This window comes from Aotus nancymaae, unplaced genomic scaffold (assembly GCF_030222135.1).
Source record: "Aotus nancymaae isolate 86718 unplaced genomic scaffold, 86718_ANA_hifiasm-v0.15.2.pri h1tg000016l, whole genome shotgun sequence".
In the NCBI taxonomy this organism is placed as follows: domain Eukaryota; kingdom Metazoa; phylum Chordata; class Mammalia; order Primates; family Aotidae; genus Aotus; species Aotus nancymaae.
This window is the reverse complement of record NW_026988428.1, coordinates 81,492,476-81,515,876: the sequence shown is the minus strand read 5'-3', so window position 1 is coordinate 81,515,876 and position 23,401 is coordinate 81,492,476. Positions and strand designations below refer to the sequence as shown.

General features: G+C 32.8%; 1 protein-coding gene across 1 annotated transcript in view; it reads right to left on the bottom strand.

Moving 5' to 3' along the window:
- PIK3C2G (phosphatidylinositol-4-phosphate 3-kinase catalytic subunit type 2 gamma) overlaps positions 1-4,394 on the bottom strand; it is a 419,361-nt gene extending 414,967 nt beyond the window's left edge. Inside the window, exon 1 of the mRNA XM_064377719.1 lies at positions 4,307-4,394. The gene's annotated coding sequence lies outside the window, so the exon portion shown is untranslated. The remainder of the gene's footprint in view (positions 1-4,306) is intronic.
- Between the last annotated feature and the right edge of the window lie 19,007 nt (positions 4,395-23,401).

Sequence of the window (23,401 nt, the reverse complement as noted above, 5' to 3'; positions counted from 1 at the left end):
TAGTCTCTTACCATTAAATGTTTAAAAGATAACATTTCTCTTCTTATACACCAGAATCTTCTAAGCAAACATTTGGTTATAATATGAGTCTCTGGATAAGCCTACTGGTGAGGAGAAGTTGTCCTAGACCTGTCCGCAAGACAACTCCAGTCTGAATGACTGCCATATTGCTCATGGTAAATTACAATACTTCCCCATTTGAGGCTTCTAATATACAGATGCCCACAACATCTCTTAAAGTACTTTTCAGGTCACATGCTTTATCATTGAATCCTCACAAAAATTCTGTGAAACAGATTGGGTAAATGAAAATGCAACTTTTTATAGATGAAAAATTGAGAGTCAGAGGGAACACAGAACTTGCTTGGAGCCACCAAGAAAGAATTATAAATCGGGAATCTAACCCAGATTTTTGACTGCAAAATAATATTTACAATAAGCTTGTTTTTGAAAACTGTGCTTTCTACCTTTTAAAACACCACCAATATTATAATCTATAACACATAAATTGGACTCAGTATAATACCTCAGATTTACCGCCAGAAGTAATGTGTGTTTTCTTTTTTTTTTTTTTTTTTTTTTTTTGAGATGGAGTTTCGCTCTTGTTACCCAGGCTGGAGTGCAATGGCGCGATTTCGGCTCACTGCAACCTCCGCCTCCTGGGTTCAGGCAATTCTCCTGCCTCAGCCTCCTGATAATGTGTGTTTTCTTATGAGAAATGGATCCACTTGTGATGGGATGAAAATACCAGCTTTCTAAGTCTGCAATGTAGTTAAGTTTTGACCCTGAACTTTGGTATATTTAACCAGTTATGCTTCATTGTGAAGCCACCTTGAGGGCAGCCAGCTATCATGTTTTGGAGGCATCCAACCGTCCTTTTAAGAATTTTCTCTGGCCTTAAGTTTTGCCCATTATGGGTTGATTTTGCAAGGGAAGGGATGATCAAAATACTGTTCTTAGAAGCTCAATGAGTATTATTGAGGGCTCAAATTGAAAGAAAAATACTTCTAAAGCTTTACAATTAAAATTTACTTCTCAGCTAAAAGCTTAATTTTTTATAGGACAATATATTTTATTCTTGATAAGCTACTAAATATTTTTAAATCATGAAAGCCAATACTAATGAGATTTTGCAAAAAATTGTGCAATATTAAACTAGTGGCAATGGTAAGATTGCTCTAGGCAGTCCGTAAAATATTTAGCTACTCTAACTCTAGAAACTCAAGTTGCTTTATAAAAATAATATGGTAATGAAATGAAAAAAACTTACAATAAGTATTTTAGTATCAGAGTGATTTACAATAGTGAAAATTCTTGAGCAATCTTATTACCAAACCACAAAGAGATGGTCAAGCAAATAATGCTGTATTAGATAAAAAGAATCTTCTGTTAACATTAAATTTAAAGGTATAAAGACTATGTAGCAACCTTAAAAATTGTAAGTTAAATATGCAGTGCAACCAATTGTACATTAAATGATAATTAATAAAATGCATGATTTTAATTAAAATTTAGATGGGAACATTGAAAAATGGAAGACATTATTTCTGCTTGTGAGGATATTGTAGTCTTTTTTCCCTCTCAAAGCACTCTTGGGTATTTTTTAATACAAAATTTTTAAATGAAGTAACAGAATGCTGTAAAAATATTCAGAGGAAATCTAACAATTTTATGATAAAATATTGAGATGTAAGTAAATCTTTCACTATGGAGTAGATTTTTTCTCAGTGTTTAATTATATCACACTGACATCAAAATGTGTAAATTCAGTGCTGAGTTAAAATTGGAATTCATTGAAATGAAAGATTCTAAAACATGAAGAATCGAACGTTGTTTCTGAGTAAGAAATGCTCCCAAACATGAATTATATAAAATAGACTATGACTTGTTTATTTTTTATTGTGAGATTTCCTTGTTTTTCTGACTCACAATAATTTCCCAATTGAGGCTTATGAAATACAGACACCCACATAATCTTTTTAAGTACTTTTCAGTTCACATGCTTTATCATTTGATCCTCACAAAAATTCTGTGAAACAGATTGGGTGAATAAAAATACATCTTTAAAGTTGAAAAATTGAGAGTCAGTGGGAACATAGAACTTGCTTGGAGCCACCCAAAAGAATTATAAAGCTGAAAATCTAACCTAGATCTTTGACTTCAAAAATAATATTTTATATGAGCTTGTTTTAAAAAATTGTGCCTTCTTCCTTTTAAGATGCCACCAATATTATGCATCATCTATGCTAAGTCCATATTGTCATACATTGTTTCTGAATTATTTCTTGAGTTAATGTTCATTGTTATAAAGGTATTATAAATGTCCTGACGAGAGGACTGGGTCTTCCCTTTAGTTACTCTTCACAGTTGGAAGCAACTTGATAGCTTCGCAGCAGTGTCTACCACGTACCTGATCGATTAATGGTTGGAAATTGTAATACTTTTCTGATTTGATTAACACTTCAATTTGCTTGTAAATCACTTTTAGAGATAATGTAAAATACATTTTCATTTAGAGAAAATGATTAGATTTGTGGATCTCCTGGATGAATGTAGTTTTGAGACCCAGAAAGCAGGTATGAGATAAGCCAAAAGTAAGCTCCCAGTAAGGAAAAAGTTCATGCTTACCAAATATCCTGTTTTATTATATCTTTTTTTTTTTTTAGCAATTTATCAAGAACCCCCAGGATTCCAATTTATTATACCATCTAACATATTAGATTCTATAATTTATCTTCTATTAATGGTTTGAATAGAGTTCACTATACTGGAAATATCTTAGTACTCTTTTATTTTCATTTTAGGCTCTGCCATTAGCTGATGGTTATTTTATTACCTCTACTGAGTGGCAGTTAGTTTTCTATGCTGTTGCAGATTATGAAATTTGGGGGAAGCAGGGCATGGTGGCTCAGGTCTGTAATCCCAGCACTTTGGGAGGTCAAGACAGGTGGATCACAAGGTCAGGGGTTCAAGACCAGCCTGGCCAACATGGTAAAACCCCATTTCTACTAAAAATACAAAAATTAGCTGGGCGCAGTGGCAGGCGCCTGTAATCCCAGCTACTTGGGAGGTTGAGGCAGAGAATTGCCTGAACCTGGGAGGCAGAGGTTGCAGTGAGCCAAGATCATACCACTGCCTTCCATCCTGGGTGATAGAACGAGACTCTGTCTCAAAAAAAAAGATTTTGGAGAAAAATATATTTTTCTTCTAGACATTTTCTTTAGTGGATAAAATTATTTTGCTTGATTTGGTATTTTCAATTTACTAAGATCACTTTGACAACTAATTTTTTTTATCACTATTTTATGCTATACTCATGTAATATGCCCTCTGTTCTCATAGTTATTATCCCATTGTACCTCGTGCTATAATTCTCCCTTTTTCTCTCCTACTGAATATAAGCTCTGGAAGGCAGGAACTCACTCTTAATTTTCTTGGTATTCTTTTGCCTGTTGTAATACCTAGCATGTAAACATCCTCAAAATGTTCAATAAATTAGAGTTTATAAGTGCCTTTTAAATATTTTAAGTTTTCTGTTTTTTTTCTGTTGTATTTTCTAGAAAGCTAATTTACATTATTAAAGTAGCAAATTCAGTGTGAAGCCAAGTGTCGCATTTCGAGTTTGTGAATTTGAAATTCTATTTGAAAATAGAGGAATTATAGGAAGTGGGAGTACACATTAAAAATGAAAGCCAGTTTCATCAACTAATAGACGAAAAACATCTAAATTGATGGCTCCATAACAGGCACTTTATTTTCTTACCACTTGTTTCTTCAGGGCTGTGTCTACTTTCACTAGTTACAATTTTTCAACTACACATGCTGATTGTGATTAAAATATCTATAATTATCTGTGGTTTTAAAGTTTTTAATTTACCCCTTTGTTTTCTTTGAATTTGAATTGTACTTTGGGCCAGGTAGAAGTCAGATATTGACCTTTACCATATGATTTAACCTTTCTGGGATGGTGCCTTCTCTAAGAGAAGAGTTTTCTAACAACATCCCCAACAATTTGTTGTAATAATTATTCTTTTTAAATTTTTTATCTTAAAAATATTTTACCCAACACCTGCAGATATAGTAATTAATCTTGCTTTATTCTCTCAACAATTTGTTATACATGAAAACTATCATTGAAATTTACATACACACACACACAGAAGGACTTTGTTTATACAATTTAAACTTTATGAATTGATAGTTTAATAATTATTCAGGGATTTCTCATTATATAAATCAAACAATCTTGATATAAACTTCATTCCAGAATACATTTCAAAGTACAGTGTACATTTACATTACTTACCTTATATGTTCTTCTTTATTTTAAATTCTGTTTCTCTGGCCATTAGAAATGCCAACGGGGCAAAGTCAGACACTCATTTCGTGTTTAATGATTGACTGTAACACTGTGAAAGGAGTTTTGGTCTCTGTTGATTTTATCTTATCAGTTGCTACATAAATAAAACTACATGTTCCTGTGATTGGTTTGAGCACCTTGAGTGATTGGCAAAATCAGTTTTTCCAATCTCTTCCGTTAACACTTACTATTGACACACTTAATTCATACAAGTTAACTGCTATTAGTATTAATTTAGTTGTTTAAACTTTTCTCTTTCATTAACTTCCAAGAACTAAGGGGATCAATACTATAAAAGGGCTTTTATACATTTCTCTTAGAAACTTGCTGTTACCTGCCTAAGATCTAAAAGTGCCATCGATGACTCAGCAGTGTTGGAATGAAAGGTGTATGTTGTTGCTTTGATGTGTATGTCTCCTTTGTAAGGAGATATTGGCTTCATTTTCCTCTTACGGCATGGAGCTCAGTGTATACAGCCATTCTCAAAACTTTTTGGCCTTAGGCATCTTTTGTACTCTAAAAGATAAAAAGCTCTGAAAAGACTTAATATTTGCCACATTAGGAATTAAAATTCAGAAAAATTTAAAATATGTATTTAACATTTTATTTTAAAACAGCAATAATAAACTATTGCTTAGCAAAATAAATCACATTTAATTTTAAAAATAGCTATTTAAAAAAATAATAATGAGACGGGTTTTTTTTCCACATTTTTGTAAAACTTGTTTGTGTCTGGCTTAATAGATAAATGGATTCTAATATCTGCTTCTGAATTCAATCTGTTACAACATATTGTTTTGAATCCAGGATCATTCAGATACGTAGTGGAAAAGAGAGAAATATTTTATAAGTATTTTTAGATAATTGTGGATATTGTTTTTTGGTATTATACCAAAATTCACTAGGTGATAGTTTTTCAAATGATTGTTGCAATATGGAAGCTTTAACTGTACTAATAAACTTTTCCTAAACTATTACATTAAAATTTATCTTGCAATAAATATTTTACTCATGCATTTTGTAATTTTGTAACATGAAGCATAATTTATTTTGGAAAATACTGATTGAGTTATGCAATGTTCCAAATGTTGGCATATTTTATTATACAATATCAAAAAGCAAATCACAGTTGTTAACGTAACTGCTGACCTAAATCTTTAAGTATTAGGAACATATAAAGCTCATAATGGTGCATACAGGCTCAAAAAATTCAAATTTTTACTTCAAGGATTTGATTTTGTTATTGGTAATAATTATAGTAAATTGTTTTCCTTGAGTAACAAAGCTTACTTCTTTCATTTTTGAGAATGCCAAATACCTCATACCCAAGTCTGAATAGCCATAGTATCTCCTAGTCATTTCTTCAAGTGAAAATAGCATTCCCAAGAAAGGGAGTTAGTTCAGTTTTTAATTCAAACAAACTAACATTAGCTTTTTCTAGACGTAATCATTATCCTTTGATATGCAACAAAAGTACTTTTGTATAAGTCCCATGTATTTACATAGTGTGTTAAAACAAGATGTATTCAAAGGTTGAGTTTTTTTTAAAGGTAATAATGATTATACTGCTTCATATAAAAAGTATTTTTAATGCTTTCATTCTTAATGAAACTGACTTAAGAAAAAGATTTCTACGTGCCAGTGAGGAAAACAGTAACTACTAGAAAAATTTGGATCCACTTCCTTGTTGGTGATAGCAGCTTTACTTACGATGGCATTTGTACTATCCATGCAAATGTCAGCAAATTGAAAAATGCAAAATAGCATTTTGTATTTTTATGAAAGTATTTTTGACTTCAGAGACCTCCTCAAAGGATGTCTGAGATTCTTAGATTTATAGGGACACTGAGAATTACTGGTCTAATAAAAAGAACTCCTATCTAGAGTTAAGAGACCTACTAGGTAGCTTGGCTTTGCTAGAATTATTTTATAATTCTAGGTAAATTTTAAAAATGTTTAACTTCTTAAACAATGGAAATCATAACAAACAGTCTCTCAGACCACAGTGTAATCAAATTAGAACTCAGAATTAAGAAACTCACTCAAAACCACACGAATACACGGAAACCAAAAAACCTGCTCCTGAATGACTCTTGGGTAAATAACGAAATGAAGGCACAAATAAATAAGTTCTTTGAAACTAATAAGAACAAAGACACAACATAATCAGAATCTAGGGCACAGCTAAAGCAGTGTTTAGAGGGAAATTTATAGCCCTAAATTCCCACATGAGGAAGCAGGAAAAATCTAAAATTGACACCCTAACATCACAATTAAAAAAACTAGAGAAGTAAGAGCAAACAAATTCAAAGGATAGCAGAAGACAAGAAATAACTAAGATCAGGGCAGAACTGAAGGATATAGAGACACAAAAAACCCTTTCAAAAAAGTCAATAAATCCAGGAGCTGTTATTTTGAAAAGATCAACAAAATAGATAGCTTGCTAGGCAGACTAATGAAGAAAAGAGAGAAGAATCACATATACACAATAAAAATAATAAAGGGGATATTACCACTGATCCCACAGAAATATAAACTACAATCAGAAAATACCATAAACATCTCTATGCAAATAAATCAGATAATCTTGAAGAAATAAATACATTCCTGGACATATACACCCTCCCACGACTAAACCAGGAAGAAGTCAAATCTCTGAATAGATCAATAACAAGTTCTGAAATTGAGGCAGTAATTAACAGCCTCCCAACCAAAAAAAATCCAGGAACAGATGGATTCACTGCCAAATTCTACAAGAGGTACAAAGAGGAGCTGGTACCTTGCCTTCTGAAACTATTCCAAACAATAGAAAAAGAGGGGCTCCTCCCTAACTCATTTTATGAGGCCAGCATCATCCTGATACAAAAACCGGGCAGAGACACAACAAAAACAGAAAATTTCAAGCCAATATCCCTGATAAACATTGATGCAAAAATCCTCAATAAAATACTGCAAACAGGATCCAGCAGCACATCAAAAAGCTTATCCACCACTATCAAGTTCGCTTCATCCCTGGGATGCAAGGCTGGTTCAACATATGTGAATCAATAAACATAATCCATCACATAAACAGACCCAATGACAAAAACTACATGAATACCTCAATAGATGCAGAAAAAGCCTTCAATAAAATTCAACACCCCATCATGCTGAAAACACTCAATAAACTAGATATTAATAGAGCATATCTCAGAATAATAAGAGGTATTTATGACAAACCCATAGCCAATATCATACTAAATGGGCAAAAACTGGAAGCATTCTCTTTGAAAACTGGCAGAAGACAAGGATGCCCTCTCTTGCCACTCCTATTAAACATAGTATTGGAAGTTTGGCCAGGGAAATCAGGCAAGAAAAAGAAATAAAAGTTATTCAAATAGGAAGAGAGGAAGTCAAATTGTCTCTGTTGGCAAATAATTGATTATATATTTAGAAAACCCCATCATGTCAGCCCAAAATCTCCTTAAGCTGATAAGCAACTTCAGCAAAATCTCAGCATACAAAATCAACGTGCAAAAATCACAAGCATTCCTTTACACCAAAAAAGACAGAGTCAAATTATGAATGAACTCCCATTCACAATTGCTACAAAGAGAGAAAAATATCTAGAAATACAAGTTAAAGGGATGTGAAAAATCTCTTTAAGGAGAGAACTACAAATCACTGCTCAAGGAAATAAGAGAGGACACAGGCAAACAGAAAAATATTCCATGTTTATGGAGAGGAAGAATCAATATTGTGAAAATGGCCATGCTGCCCAAAGTAATTTATAGATTCAATGCTATTCCCATTGAGTTACCATTGACTTTCTTCACAGAATTAGAAAAAACTAATTTAAATTCCATATGTAACCAAAAAAAGAGCCCGTATAGCCAAGACAATTCTAAGCAAAAAGAACAAAGCCGGAGGCATCATACTACCTGACTTCAAACTATACTACATGGCTACAGTAACCAAAACAGCATGGTACTGGTACCAAAACAGATATATAGGCCAATGGAACAGAACAGAGACTTCAGAAATAACACCACCCATCTGCAATCATCTGATCTTTGACAAACATGACAAAAACAAGCAATGAAGAAAGGATTCCGTATTTACTAAATGATGTTGGAAAAACTGGCTAACCATATGCAGAAAACCTGAAATGACCCCTTCTTTACACCTTATACAAAAATTAACTCTAAATGGCTTAAAGACGTAAATGCAAGATATAAAGACATAAATATCCTAGAAAAAACCTAGGCAATACCATTCAGGACATAGGCATCATCAAAGACTTCATGACTAAAACACCAAAAGTAAAGGCAACAAAAGCCGAAATAGACATATGGGATCTAATTAAACTAAAGAGCTTCTGCACAGCAAAATAAACTATCATTAAACAGGCAACCTACAAATTGGGAAAAAAATTTTGCAATCTATCCATCTGAGAAAGGGCTAATATCCAGAATCTACAAGGAACTTAAACAAATTTGAAAGAAAAAAAACAACTCCATCAAAAAGTGGGCAAAGGATATGAATAGACATTTCTCAAAAGACAACATTTATGCAGCCAACACCCATATGAAAAAAATCTCATTATCAGTGGTTATTAGAGAAATGCAAATCAACACCAGAATGAGATCCTGCCACTGCATTGCAGCCTGGGCAACAAGAGCAAAACTCCATCTCAAAAAAAAAAGAGAGAGAAAAGAAAAGATATAATTTTATATCTAGAAAAATCAGAAATTTTCACTTGAACATTCTTAGAAATGATAAACAGATTCAGTAAAGTTTCAGGATACAAAATCAACATACAAAAATTAGTAGCATTTCTATATACCAGTAACAAACTGGCAAAAGAAGAAATCAAGAAGGCGATTCCATTTACAATAGCTACAAAAAAGGAAAAAAAAAAAAAAGCCCTGGGAATAAATTTAACCAAGATGGTGTAAGGTCTGTACAAGGAAAACTACAAAACACTGTTAAAAGAAATTAAAGAGGATACAAACAAATGAAAATTCACCTCATGTTCATGGATCAGAATTAATATTGTTAAAATGACTATACTGCATTGAATCCATGGATTCAATGCAATTTCTATCAAAATTCAAATGTTATCATTGTTCACTGAAACAGAAAAAATATCCTAAAATTTGTATGAAAGTAAAAAAGAGCCTGAATAGCCAAAGCAATTCTGAGCAAAAAGAACAGAGGTTGTGACATCACACTATCTGACTTCAAAATAAGCTATAAAGCTATAGTAATGGAAACAGTATGGTCTTGGTGTAAAAACAGACATACAGACTGGTGGAACAGAATAGAAATAATTTCATGTATTTACAACCAACTTAATCTTCAACAAAGGCACTGAGAACATACATTGGGGAAAGGCCAGTCTTTTCAATAAATGTTGTTGAAAAAACTGGATAATCAATCATATACAGAGAAGAATAAAAATTGACCCCTATCTCTCATTATATAAAATGTCAACTCAAGATGGAATAAAATAGTTTAAATGTAAGACCAGAATCTATAAAACTACTAGAAAAAAACAGATGAATTTCTTTAGGACATTGTTCTAGACAACCAATGAGGTTGGCTAATACCTCAAGACTACAGGCAATAATAACAAAAATAGACAAATGAGACTATCTCAAATGAAACATTTTCTACACAATAAATGAAACACTAAACAGAGTGAGGAGACAACTTACAAAATGGGATAAAATATTTTTAAATTACTCATCCACCAGGGAAATAATATCCAGAACATATAAGAAACTCAAACATCTCAACAATAAAAACACAAATAATCACATTAACTAGATGGCAAAGCACATGAATAGATATTTCTCAGAAGGAGACATACAATGGCCAACAGGTATATTAAAAAAAATATTAACCTCACTAACATCAAAGAAATGCAAATCAAAACCACAATGAGGAGGTATCATCTCAGAACAGTTACTATTAAAAAGACAAAAACAACAGATACTGGCAAGGGTGTGGAAAAAGGGAACCCTTAAAATTGTTGGTGGGAACGTAAATTAGTATAACCACTGTGGGAAACAGTTAACAATTTCTCAAAAAACTTAAAACAGAACTACCATATGACCCAGGAAATTCACTATGGGGTATCTTTCTAAAGGAAAAGAAAAAAGCATATCAAAGGGATACCTATATTTGCATTTTTATTGCATCACTATTCACAATAACAAATATATGGACATTATCCTAAGTGTCCATCAACAAATAAAGAAAATGTGATATGCATATACCATGGAATACTATACAGCCATAAAAAGTAAAATCATGTCACTTGAAGCAATAGGTATGGAGCTAGAGGTCATTCTGTTAAAGGCACAGAAAGACAAATACTGAATATTCTCACTGACATGTGGGAGCTAAAGAACTTGATCTCATGGATATAGAGTATAGAAAAATAGACTTCAGAAGTGTGAAGTTTTGGTGGGGCATGTGGGATGAAGAGAGGTTGGTTATGGATAGAAACATATAGGTAGGTAGAATAAATGAGTTCAAACGTTTGAGCGCAGACTAGGCTGACTATCCTTAGCAAAATGTTATGCGTATTTCAAAGTAACTAGAAGAGAGGTCTTGAAATAATATCAACATCTAAAATTGATAAACACTCAAAGTGATGGATATACCTATGTTCCTGACTTGATCATTATATATTCCTTGAATGTAACATTCACATGTACCCCATAAATATGTAAATTATTATATATCAATAAAAATGAAAGAAAAGGAAATAAAGAAAAATCAGGTAAAATGGGAAAGAAAGAAAAAGAATGCATAAAGAAATATTTTAAAAATTAAGGGAAATGTTGCACATATGACATGTAGAAATAAGTTTACATTTTTGATAATTGTAACACACAAAAAAAATCTTCCAAATTAAAAGAATATGACCCCTAGTTTGAAAAAATATAAAGATGCCTGGTTAAATGCAATTTGTGAAATACAATATAAAAAATGTATTCATGGTATCTTTTGAGAACCTACTATATGCCAAGCATTGTTCTAGATACTTTTAGCAAAACATTGAATCAAACAAACATTTCTTTCCTCAGGAAACTCAATTTCAAGAATGGGAGGCAAAATAAACACTAAAGAAGTACACTATATGATATGTAAACAATATAAAATGATGAACATATCTAAAACAGAGAAGTTTTTAGAATTTATATAAAAATACATGTCAGGCAATACTTATCAAAAGAAAATTGAGATATTTATATTGATACGACAGAAAAATAAACTGAAGGCAAAAAGAACATTATTTAACAAATACAGATATTCTAGAGATACAGCAAATGTTTTAGGAAGGCATAACTATCCTAAATCTGAATGCACCTGGTAATATAACCTCAAAATTTACAGAACAAAAGTTAAAGTAATTAAAATGAGACACTTAAAATATGCAATAATCTTTTGAGATTTAGAGGTTTTTAACCCATTCCTTTAGAAAACTGCTAAAGAAAACAAAGATTAGGACATAGAATATTTAATGAACACAATCGCAAAAACAAATGTGATTAAAGGCTTTCAAAATAGAGTAGAAGATTAAAAAAATTCATTTATGAGCTGTATAAAACATTAATGGAAAAAAAACTTTATCGTGCATAAACTTATGCAGAGTGGAAAGTGGTGGAAACTGACCAACTATTTTGTGAGGGTAATATAACTTGGTTTGCCAAAACAAACAAACAGACAAAGACAAAGGTAAATTAGAGTTTAAGTTTATTTTTGAACAGAGACAGAAATCCTAAATATAATATTTTGAAGAGAAAACAAGTAGCATCTCATAACCAAGTTGATTTTAACCCAAGACTGTTTACCATTGGAAACTTATTAGGATTTATTTACATTTTAACACTCAAATAAAAAAAAGCATATGGTTATCTCAGTATATGTAAACTTTTTTAAAGTTAAAACTTTACACTAAATCAAGATAAAAATTCTTAGTAAACTTGAAATGGATGAGAATATTATCATCCTAATAAAAATTATCTAACAGAACTAGAAAGAAATATCAATAAAATATAACAGAAATATCTAACAAATATAATTCTTGGTCAAAGATATTTGAAACTATTGCAGTCATAATGAATTAAAGAAGAAAACTGCTAACTCTATTTCTATTCAACATTGCACTGAAGGTACTAGCCAATAAAACATCACAAGAAAAAAATAAGTGATAATAATTGGAAAGAATAGTTGTCATATACTTTGATGATTGATAATATGGAAAAGAAAGTTGTCAAGGTATTTATCTAAAAATAAAACTATTATGTTTTACGCAATTCCTTTGGCAACTTTCTCAAAGATGTTTGAGACTATATTGAGGGATTTATTGAAATATGTGACATTAAAAATAAATAAATGGCTAACAGTATACCAATATAAGGGATAAATATATCATGGCTTACTCATAAGATTGGGCACTAAAAAGCAATGGCAAATTAATGAACTAGATCTTTACATATCAAAATAAGCAAAAAATATTGAGTGAAAAAGTACAATATCCGCATAGAATAACAAGTATATGAATTCTGATCATTAAGCCCAATAATTTGAGTTACATATATGTGGGGAACCAGCCCCACATCACACCCATGGGTACCCTGAGTTTGGTGGTGACAAAGAAATGAGAAAAAGACAGATTAAGAGAGAAAGTGGGACCACGGGGCCATCACTTACTACTGGAGGGGACAGTGAAGACCCCGAGCTCCGCTCTCTCACACTATTTATTGGTTACAATCACTTTGATCTACAGGGTAGGTGGTGGAGTGATGGTGAGGAGAGGGTGACGTGATGATGGAGTGAATCAGTGAGCCGGAACTGAATCAGTGAGCTGGAACGGGTGTGTCACTCTAAGGACTGATAACAGTGGTGATATGGGACTTTCACAAAACAAGAATGTGATTATCTTTAGCCTGTTATCTATGTGCAGCTGGTGGAATGCGGGCTTTACAAGGAGCCTACAAGCCTGGTTAAGTCTTAGTGCTATGAAGAGGTTTTACATCCTTGAGCACTATGTTTATGGTAACAGACCTAGGTCACCCTGCACTGGAACATGAGGCATGGAGAAGTTTGCCTCCCCAGAGGCCACCCACAGTTTGCTGCGGTTTGTTGTTCCCAGTTTACATGTTACTCATAACCAATTTATGTAGGCACTCTGTAAGTCTTTTTCCTTTGCTGCTTCTCCCAACACATATACATATGCATATGTACATATGGATATAATCATATACAAAGTGTAAAAATTATTTACAGGGATATATACACACTGACTTCAGAATAGCAGTTTCCACTAGGGAAGCAGGATGAGGGAAGGATATGAGAATGTTCTTTAACTTTATTTAATTATTTATTTAGAAATATGGTCTTGCTCTGTCACCCAAACTGGAGTGTGGCAGCACAATCATAGCTCACTGCAGCCTCAACTTCCTGGTCTTAATTGATCCTCCTTATTCAGCCTCCTGAGTAGCTAAGACTACATGTGTGTGCCACCATATTTGACTAAATTTTAAAAGTGTTTTGTAGAGATGCGGTCTTGCTTTGTTGTCCAGGCTGGTCTTGCGCTCCTGGGCTCAAGTAGTCCTCCCATCTTGACTTCCCAAAGCCCTGACCTAACTATATCTTTAATTTTTTTTTAACATAAAAGAGACATACAAAACAAATACGGCAAATATAGTGATGTTTGTTATTCTTGGGTAGTGTGCCCACTGGCATCTGCTATACAAATTACCTATTATCTGTATGCTTGAAATATTAAATAAATAATTTCTTTACTTAATAATATTTTAGTACCAGAAGAAGGAGTTACATTGCTGCAACCTCTGGGATGCTTTGGCCACTTCCTCAGTATTGATAATTTCTTCTGCTCTCCCATTTGATATAGTACAGTGGCAATCCACTTTTCTGTTTCCTTTGTTTCCAATCTCTTTTTTCTCTTCCCTTTCGTTTTTCTTTTTCTTTTTTTTTTTTTCTTTTCTTTTGGAACTGAGTCTCACTCTGTCGTCCAGGCTGGAGTGCAGTGGTGTGATCTCAGCTCACTGCAATCTCTCCCCTCCTCCTGGGTTCAAGCGATTCTCCTGCCTCAGCCTCCTGAGTAGCTGGGATTATAGGCACCTGTCACCATGCCTTGCTCATTTTTTGTATTTTTAGTAGAGACAGTGTTTCACCATTTTGCCCAGGCTGGTTTTGAACTCCTGAGCTCAGGCAATCTGCCTGCTTTGCCCTCCCAAAGTGCTGGGATTATAGGCATAAGCCACCACTCCTGGCCTCCCTTCTCTTTCTAAGAAGCAAAAGGGAACTGTCCCTTTTTCTCATGTATGTCTTCTTAAATATGATCAGTTTTAATGTTTGCCATCACCCCTACACCAAGCAGCTGAATGAAATATTTTTCCATGCCAACATGGTTTTTCTCTAAGAAAAACTTTGGTGTTGTATATGAAGATAAATATTTCAACTCTTCACAGTTATTTTAGTAAATTCTTGAGGGCAACTGCTTTCTGCTAATCTGCTTTATCCTCCAAGACTTCAAATGCAGAAAATCGTGCTGGCATATGAGGTAACAAGCCACTAAATCATTAAATATAAATTCCCTTTTCCCAGAATTTGCCTCAGTGCCTAATACGATAAAATAACAAAAGTAATTTTGATGATAATAACAATAAATTATCATGTGAAACAGTCATTATGCATTCTCTAAAATTAAGAAAGTTTAAATACTTAAATGACAAAGATAAGGAGGCCTCATATTTTCCTTTTCCTGTATTAATTATCTGTTTTTAACCTGTTGATGCTTTGTGGTGCTGTACTAATTTTGGCTTGCCATCCATAATTAGAGCCTTGGGTTTTCTCATTTCAATTTACTTCCAATAATTGATGATGGCAATTTATAATTGTACCTCATTTCTGGAATACTAACATAAAATTATAATTTACTTACACTAAATTTTGTCAAATGAATACCAAGAAGGAAAAGTAAGAAGATCATGGTTTTGAATTCTTGAATCTCAGTCCTTTCTGTTTTGTTGAGCTGAATATTCTTTTAAATGGATAACACATTTTAGATTATATTAAGAATATAATATGTAAATATACACAGATGGCCTAAAATATTAAAAAGTGTATGTTTGCTGATATTTGTACTCATGGATATAGTGTCAGTTTTTAGCATCAAATTTAAACAAAAGGATACATTAATATCTACATAAGATTAAAATGTTAATCTACTTTTTAAAGCTTATATTTCAATTCATCACATCCACAGCCTTCTATACGCCTGTTTCTTTTTGGCCTTTCAAATTCCTGCAGAATTCCTCTGGAGGGCACTATTACCATAAGTAATACAATTAGCTCCAGATGGAGAGGCAGTGAAAGGCACTGGGTCTTTCTTAGAACTGTTTACCTCCTTTCAAATCTTAGTCTTATCATGACTCTTTTTTCTTCTTAAGGGAAAAAATAAACCCATCTGCCTATCCCTATTGAGAATTACAGAAGTGATCCTCAGTCACATTATATCACATTATAATCCACTTAAAAATAAAACACTACTGCTGCCCTCCGTATTATTTCTTGATAAAACTCCAATGAAGTGCTAGTGTGAACAGTTACTTCTGCATGGACATTTACTTATTGCTGTAATAAGAGGCAAATAAACATTTGAGTAGTAGTAGAGGAATCAGTTAAACATATAATTACATCTAATTTAATTTTCTTCAGCAGAATCCTTTGCTTATTAAATGAGAATTTAAGACAACAAACAAAAAGCAAAGCAAAACAACACAAAAAGCTCCAGTGGTCAAAAAGTCAAAGATGTTTTGTGTGTCTGTAGAGAATATCTATTATTTTAAGAAAACTAAGCTACTCCGAAAGCTGTATGTGATGACTATAATCTTGATAATCAGTTCATTAAATAATTTATATGATGTCATCAGAATTCTAATTGAAAAGAAATGCTTTTCATTGAAAATTGGTTGAGATAATTACTTAGATAAATAACACCGGGGTCACTGCACGATTTCTCTGTAGCAGTGTCTTCTTGGGTATCTTTTGAATACTTCGTATCTCTGAATCTTTTTCAATTACTGTTTAAATGAAAAATCAAAAGGCATTTGGAAATTTCATAAATTCCTAAATAACAACCAGATACTAAAAGCTACCTCTTAGATTACTAAAAATTCTCCAGAAGTACTCATTCATCTTAATGATGTGTAATATAATAGAAATGCAGCAAATATAATTTTTGGCATTTAAAAACAGTTTGAGAGGGAAAGAGAAAAAATGCATAGAGAACATAATTAAAAACAGAGAAAATATCTTCTTAATTTCCCAGAATAGTACATATTACTTAAGTATATACCACATGCATCTGTATCCATTTCTCAATAATTAGAAAATATCTTAGTATTTACTTTAACATCAACTACCCTATCAGAAGCAAATAATTGCATTTTGACATTTATAACAGTTTTTTCTTTTCCCAAAGAAAATAACCTTTTTTTCTTGTTCCCAGTAGGTTATACAATTGTGTTGCTTAATGGCTAACTCATCATGGGTATTTGCTCTAAAATGGTGGTAGTGAAGGAAGCTCCAGGAGTGAGTGTACTCTGTTTCTTACAGTTTCCTCATGGAGTACTGATAGCAAAGTGATTTCACAGTACACTGTGAAATGTCTCTGAAGCCTTCTGTTGTCTTAAGCAGACATGTAGTCATATAATTTTGCATGTTACTTTATATAAAACCATGCTCATTTTAATAGAAAAAGAATATCCAAAATACTATGCCATGCTTAGCCCTGACTGTAGCACTCTTAGGATTTCGTGGCCAAAATAGTATTTGAGAAACAAATGAAAGGACACTGTATTTGCTATTAAGTGCTTTTTTTTTTTTTGGATCTTAAGTTTATTGCTTATTGGTATTGGACCTTGTGTATTTTATCTAATTTGTCTAGCATTCAATAACTCCCTATAAAATTGAGTTAATATTATATGGAACTATGTGAAATTACTATTTATGCAAGTTTAAAGTAGTGGAACACTAAAAATTTCTTATGGTTCAGTCTGACTTTCCCACATATATATAAACTAATGTGTGCAAAATTCCCAGTAAAGTGCTTGACTCACAGTAATTTTAATTATGCTAAGAAAATTATTGAGGACTCTATGCTAGCAGTATAAATAAAAATGCTTTTTCTATTACAAATAAAAATGCTCTCTAGTCACAGTGAGAAGGCCATAGAATTAGAAGTCACACATTTTTTTTTTTAATCACCTATTAACTATGAGAATAAAAATCAACGTTTTTACTTTTCAAACAGGTAGTTCACATGGTTTTTAACATGATTGAATTAGATGCCATATGTGAATATGTGTATTCATTCATTAAAGAAAGAGTAAACTAATATAAATGGGTACTATGTAGAAACAGTATAAACAGGTATCATACCAGGTGCTGTTCTAGATGTCAGTAAGATAGCATTTAATAAGACAAAGTCCATTCCCTCTGGAAGCATACACAGTAATACAAAAGAACTGGTAATAAGCAAGTAGACAAATTCAAAAGCATAATTTTATATCGTGACATCAAATAAAAAAACAGAAATCTTAGCATGGAATAGGTGCTCAATATAGATTTTCTAAATTCAACTTTTTTTCATACTTACATATCCATGCCATTTAATCTGGCCTATAGTTTCTTTTTCTTTTGCAGCTTAATTGTGATATGTGATAACAGGGCCCAAATATTTGGGCAATATAAGGAATTTCTAATTATTAGCTTCTCTGGATAATAAGCATTCTGTTGAAAAGCTTCTCTTCTCCTTCATTAATCCATTAGCAATAATCTTTCCTTCTGGTTAAAAAGTAGAAGCCATACAATTTTAAGGCTAAATGTAACCTAGGTTAAAAAATATGGTGATTGTTACCTAGCTATCTGAATTATATTTCCCTAAATAACTAGTTTTTCTAGATGAAACATTTTTATTTCACCTTCTCTTTTTATAGCTGCATCCCTTTGGAATCTGTTTTATCATTTTATTGCATTTGAAGCGTTTTCTTTTTTGGGGAAATAAAAAGAACTGTTTGAACTTTACAGATATAAATGGAAAGGAAGAAGAGGAAGGTCAGATTTTGAGTCTGCTAACCTTGGCAGTGTCCTTTGAAAGTAGTCCCCAGGTAGTGTTAACTTCTGCAAGCTCACGTGAGTCTAAGATCACCCCCGGGCCTAGCCTGCTTGGCAAACTGACAGAGGTCACATTTTCAGACAAATGAACAATTTCCCTGATAAAGTGAAACCGGTACTTAAGCACAAGCTCTAATGAGCAGCCCCCTGTCTTTAGCTCCCATTTTAAAGTATCCCCAAGGTTTCCAGTACAATTTCATTTGACCTTTAGCTAAATACCATATTTTACTAGATCACCAATTTCCCCATATCCCTGGAGTGTTTTCCTATGTCAGCACTTTGGAGAAACCCACACTACATGCAAGACAGGTGTTCATTATCCTTTTTTAAGAACAACCTGCCTCTCTTCTTGCTCATTTCCCCTGATTTCCTATTTCCCCTTTGACAGGATGATAGAAGTTATCAGACTGCTTTGTCAGATCCCCCTAAACAGGATGCTTTGAATTTATATATTTTTGTTTGATAGATATGATTATGGGCTATTAACTGCTATTATTTTTTGAACAATCTAAAAGATGTGTAAACTTTAAGGTTATAGTAAGCAGAGAGTATATTATTTATATTCTAGGAACCCCAAATCACTTATATTAACTTCCTCTTGTCTTATTTTGTTTCATAATTAGGATAGTATAACAATCAATATTACTAATTGATCGTATTGCTATTTGGTTGGGTTAGTAATTTCCTTTCATCATACATTACTGGTATTACTAAAAAAAGCACAAATCCTTTTTGAATCATCTGATGTTCAAATAATACCACAGAGGTAATTAGGGACAGGTGCTTTCCCCCACTAATACATGCATAAAAGTGAGAGAATTTCTAAGCTGCTTTCTAAAGGGAAAAGCTTGGATGGGACACCTTCATATTTCTACACTTTCTCACTGTCTCCTGCCAAGGGACTAGAAGTGAATTATTAGCTCAGTGCCCTGTGGATATTAAACAGACAATGTGATCTGCTTTTCTTCTTATATGATAACCAGTCTTGGATAGGCTTTGTCTGTGTAAGGATGAGGCCTACAGTTTGGGAGAGCAAGTTAATTCTGGAATGAAAGATTATTAAGCACATTGTAGCTATATGTGGAAATGATATGCATCAGTTTAGACAGCTGTATCTTGAGCTTCATGTCTCCCTCATGCATACATCTTCTAATCAGTTATAAATGTAGGAGAAAAAGTAAAGATGGAACTTATTAAAATCCTAAAGCCACAACATTTTAAAATATAAATTTTAATCTGCAAAATGCTGTTATTACAATTACAATGATTATATCTATCCATTTCAATAAATAAAATTTGAAGCATCTAACTTGTTTTGGATGAAACAACTTCAAAACCAAAATCAAAACTAAGTTTGAATGCTCTTAGACATGCTTGTATACCTCAGTGTCCTCAATCCCCACTATTCCTTTGTATCTAATTCATTCTACTGAATAAAATTTGAAAATCTAAGAGTTTAATTAAAATTTAAAGTGGTTATTTATGTTAGATCTGAAAAAAATATAAGTTATAAGTTTAATGATAGATACTTGAAACAGATGGGGGAAAAGAAACACTGTACGTTTGTGACCCTTTGGATGTATGTACCTCTGCAGCCGTTAGAAATACAAAGTCAAAAGAAATAAATGTAATAACTCCTGTAACTCATCAATACTGTGCTGCATGATATTTATGGTACTAAATGCTTATTAGAAATATTTTATTTAGGTCGTGCATGGTGGCTCACTCCTATAATCCCAGCACTTTGGGAGGCTGAGGTGGGTGGATCACGTGGTCAGGAGTTTGAGACTAGGCTGACCAACATGATGAAACCCCATTTCTATTAAAAATATAAAACTTAGCTGGGCATGGTGGTGCATGCCTGTAGTCCCAGCTACTCTGGAGGCTGAGGCAGGAGAATCGCTTGAAGCGGGGAGGCAGAAGTTGCAGTTAGCTGAGATCGCACCACTGGCCTCCAGCCTGGGCAACAGAGCAAGCCTTGGTCTCAAAATACATATATATTTTATTTGAGTCACAGAAATCTAGATAGGTAGATATTATTATTCCTATTTCACGGCTGAGTAAACTGAGCTACCAAGATGATAGGTAAATTTTTAAAGTTTATATAGCTAGTAAGTTTGAATTCAGATTTATGTCCCAATTGTCTCTCTAGAACTGACTCTATTGACTTGAATTTTCTTGTCCTAGGAAAAAGTTATGGCTTGTGTCTTATAGAAAAAATTTCTCCACCCGTGACTAGTGTGGCAGAAAAAGATGACTGCTGTGTCTCTCAGCTTCAGAATAATTTTATTTCATTAATATTACAAATATTGGCAGATTGAGTTTTAGAGATTAGTCTATTATTTACTAAAACTATCTTTAACAGATATAAGCTATCTATATATAGATATATGCTTTCCCTGGTAATATTTCTAACCACACAACTAATGGACTTCTGTAATTAGAAAAGGAAAATTATCTGACAATTTGAATAGATCAATTGAAGAGTTAAAATGAACAATTTCTTCAGAGTAAAAAAATAATAAATAATACAGAGGTATTAAGAATTTCTGTATGGTTCATATATCCAGGGTATATTAGGAACTAGAATCTAAATTTTAAGTAACAGCTACACCACTTTTAGATCTATCCAGGTTTAGTCATTCATATCATCAACAGCAGGAGCATATAACCAAATAAATTTCTGCTTTCTCCATTCTATCAACAAATTATTGACCAAAGCCCTCTCATTAAAAGTAAATATTCTTTCAACAAATCTGTGTTTTTCCAGACCAGCGAGACATGATTTGACATTTGAATTCTTTTCTAAAATTCATTTAGTTATATTTTTTCTAAAAATAAGTTGTTGCTTTGTGAATCAAGGACATGTGCACACATACACACATATACACAATCAATAATTAAATTTCTGGGGAACAAATAGACAAATGATAAGCAGTACAAAAAAATATATAAAAATCTATTAAAATAAGCATAATTACTGCACAAAAGGAGTCCAAAGCTAAAATTAATTGATTTTATTTAGGATATTAGTAGGGTGAACAATTTCTTGGTTTTCCAGGGACTGAGGGATTTCTCTGCATGCTGGACTTTCAGTGCTAAAATAAGGATAGTGCTGAGAAAACTGAGAAGGTTGGTCAACCTAAAATGTGAAATTATTCAGTAAGAAGATACATTTGGGGGCAAGTGTTTAATCATAACAACAACAATATTAACATTATTTCTAATGTCCTCTGGCCTTATTGTGTGCCAGGAATTGTTTTAAGGCAAATTATGTGGTCATCTTAAAACATAAGAGCTATCACTATCTTCTTTATATAATTGAAAAAAACAGACACACGCAGAAGCTTGAAAGGGAATATGAATGTGAGAATCAGGGCAGAATAAGTACTCAGGAATAGTAAAGATTTAAGGACACTGAAGAGTAAAAGCCTGTCTAAAGGCATTAAAATTTAGTTTTGATTGTATTTTTGAAATACACAAGTCACATCTGCAGACTGTGTCTGCTCAACAGCAACCAGTTGGAAGCTTCTGAGGGATTAATAGAATATGTTCCACAGTGAACATTGAGAAGGCTGTTGTTCATGCCAAGGAATGACAGTGTAAAAGACACAGGTGCTGAAATACTTAGTATGGCAGGAATATTTTTTTTTATGAAAGGGGAAAAGAGTTATGGGTGTTGTTAAAATAGATTAGAGCCAGATTATGAAGTATGTGTCGTTTTCATTCTGAGCAGTGATCATTTGTCAGGGGCTTTTAAGTAGGAGCATGACACTATTTTACCTATGTTTTTGAAAGATGAATTTGGTGCAGCATTGACAATAATTTTAAGAGAAGAAATGGAGAAAAAGAGCAGTTGAGAGTTATGGCTATTGTCTCCTAAAAATTCACAGTGATCTGAAGGAAGTCAGCAACAGTGGGGTTTTGAGGAGAATAGTGCCAAATGCATATGGGACGTAAAAATGAGTATGCTCAGTACATGACTAAATATGGTAGTCAAGGAGAAGCAAAATGTGAAAATGATTAGAAGATTTTTGCATGAATGGATGAATAAAGCGTGATTCATTATGAGTGATTTGAAAATGCAGAAAGTGGAGAATAATTGACCTGGAGAGAATCAGGGAATGCAGTCATATTTAGTTTGAATATGCATGTGACTTTCTGCTCTACAATGAAACACTGAGTTGGAAAATGGTTTTTATCACTTTTAATATTCTATCTTAAGCCCCTAAGGTACGCATTCTGATAGAAATACTACAAACTTGGTAGAATAACCATAGCTTGAAAACAAATCAGGTATATATGCTGGCAATTGGCATAGTGGAAGGCTGCCAAATAGGTTAATGGTTCTGAAAACCATTTTACCCCTACAAGGATAAAAATTGTGTCTGTATGTGAACATGTTGGGGGAGGTTAATGAACTAGCAGCCTTTCTTTTGACTTCAGAACAAGTCATATTTCATAGTCCTATGGTATGCTACTTAGGAATAATTTATCAGGTTAATTCATCAATATTAATTATTATTTATCACAGGTCCACAGTGTAGCACATTTTATTCTGTAATTTGATAGATAGGGACAGACACAATTTGTTTCCAACAGGGAAATGGGAGATTATATGCAGAAAATAAATTCCAAAAACCATTATCAATTATGTCTGACTTTTCAAAATGATAATTAATTGGTTAGAGCCTAGTGAAGTCATATTCACTCCAACACATACACACTCTCTGTCTCTTTTCCTCCACTCCCCCACTTCAGGTCAAAATATTAGGGAAGGTTTTATAGAGCAAGTTATCAAAAACAATTCAATTCAATAAACCTTTATTGTATATCTAT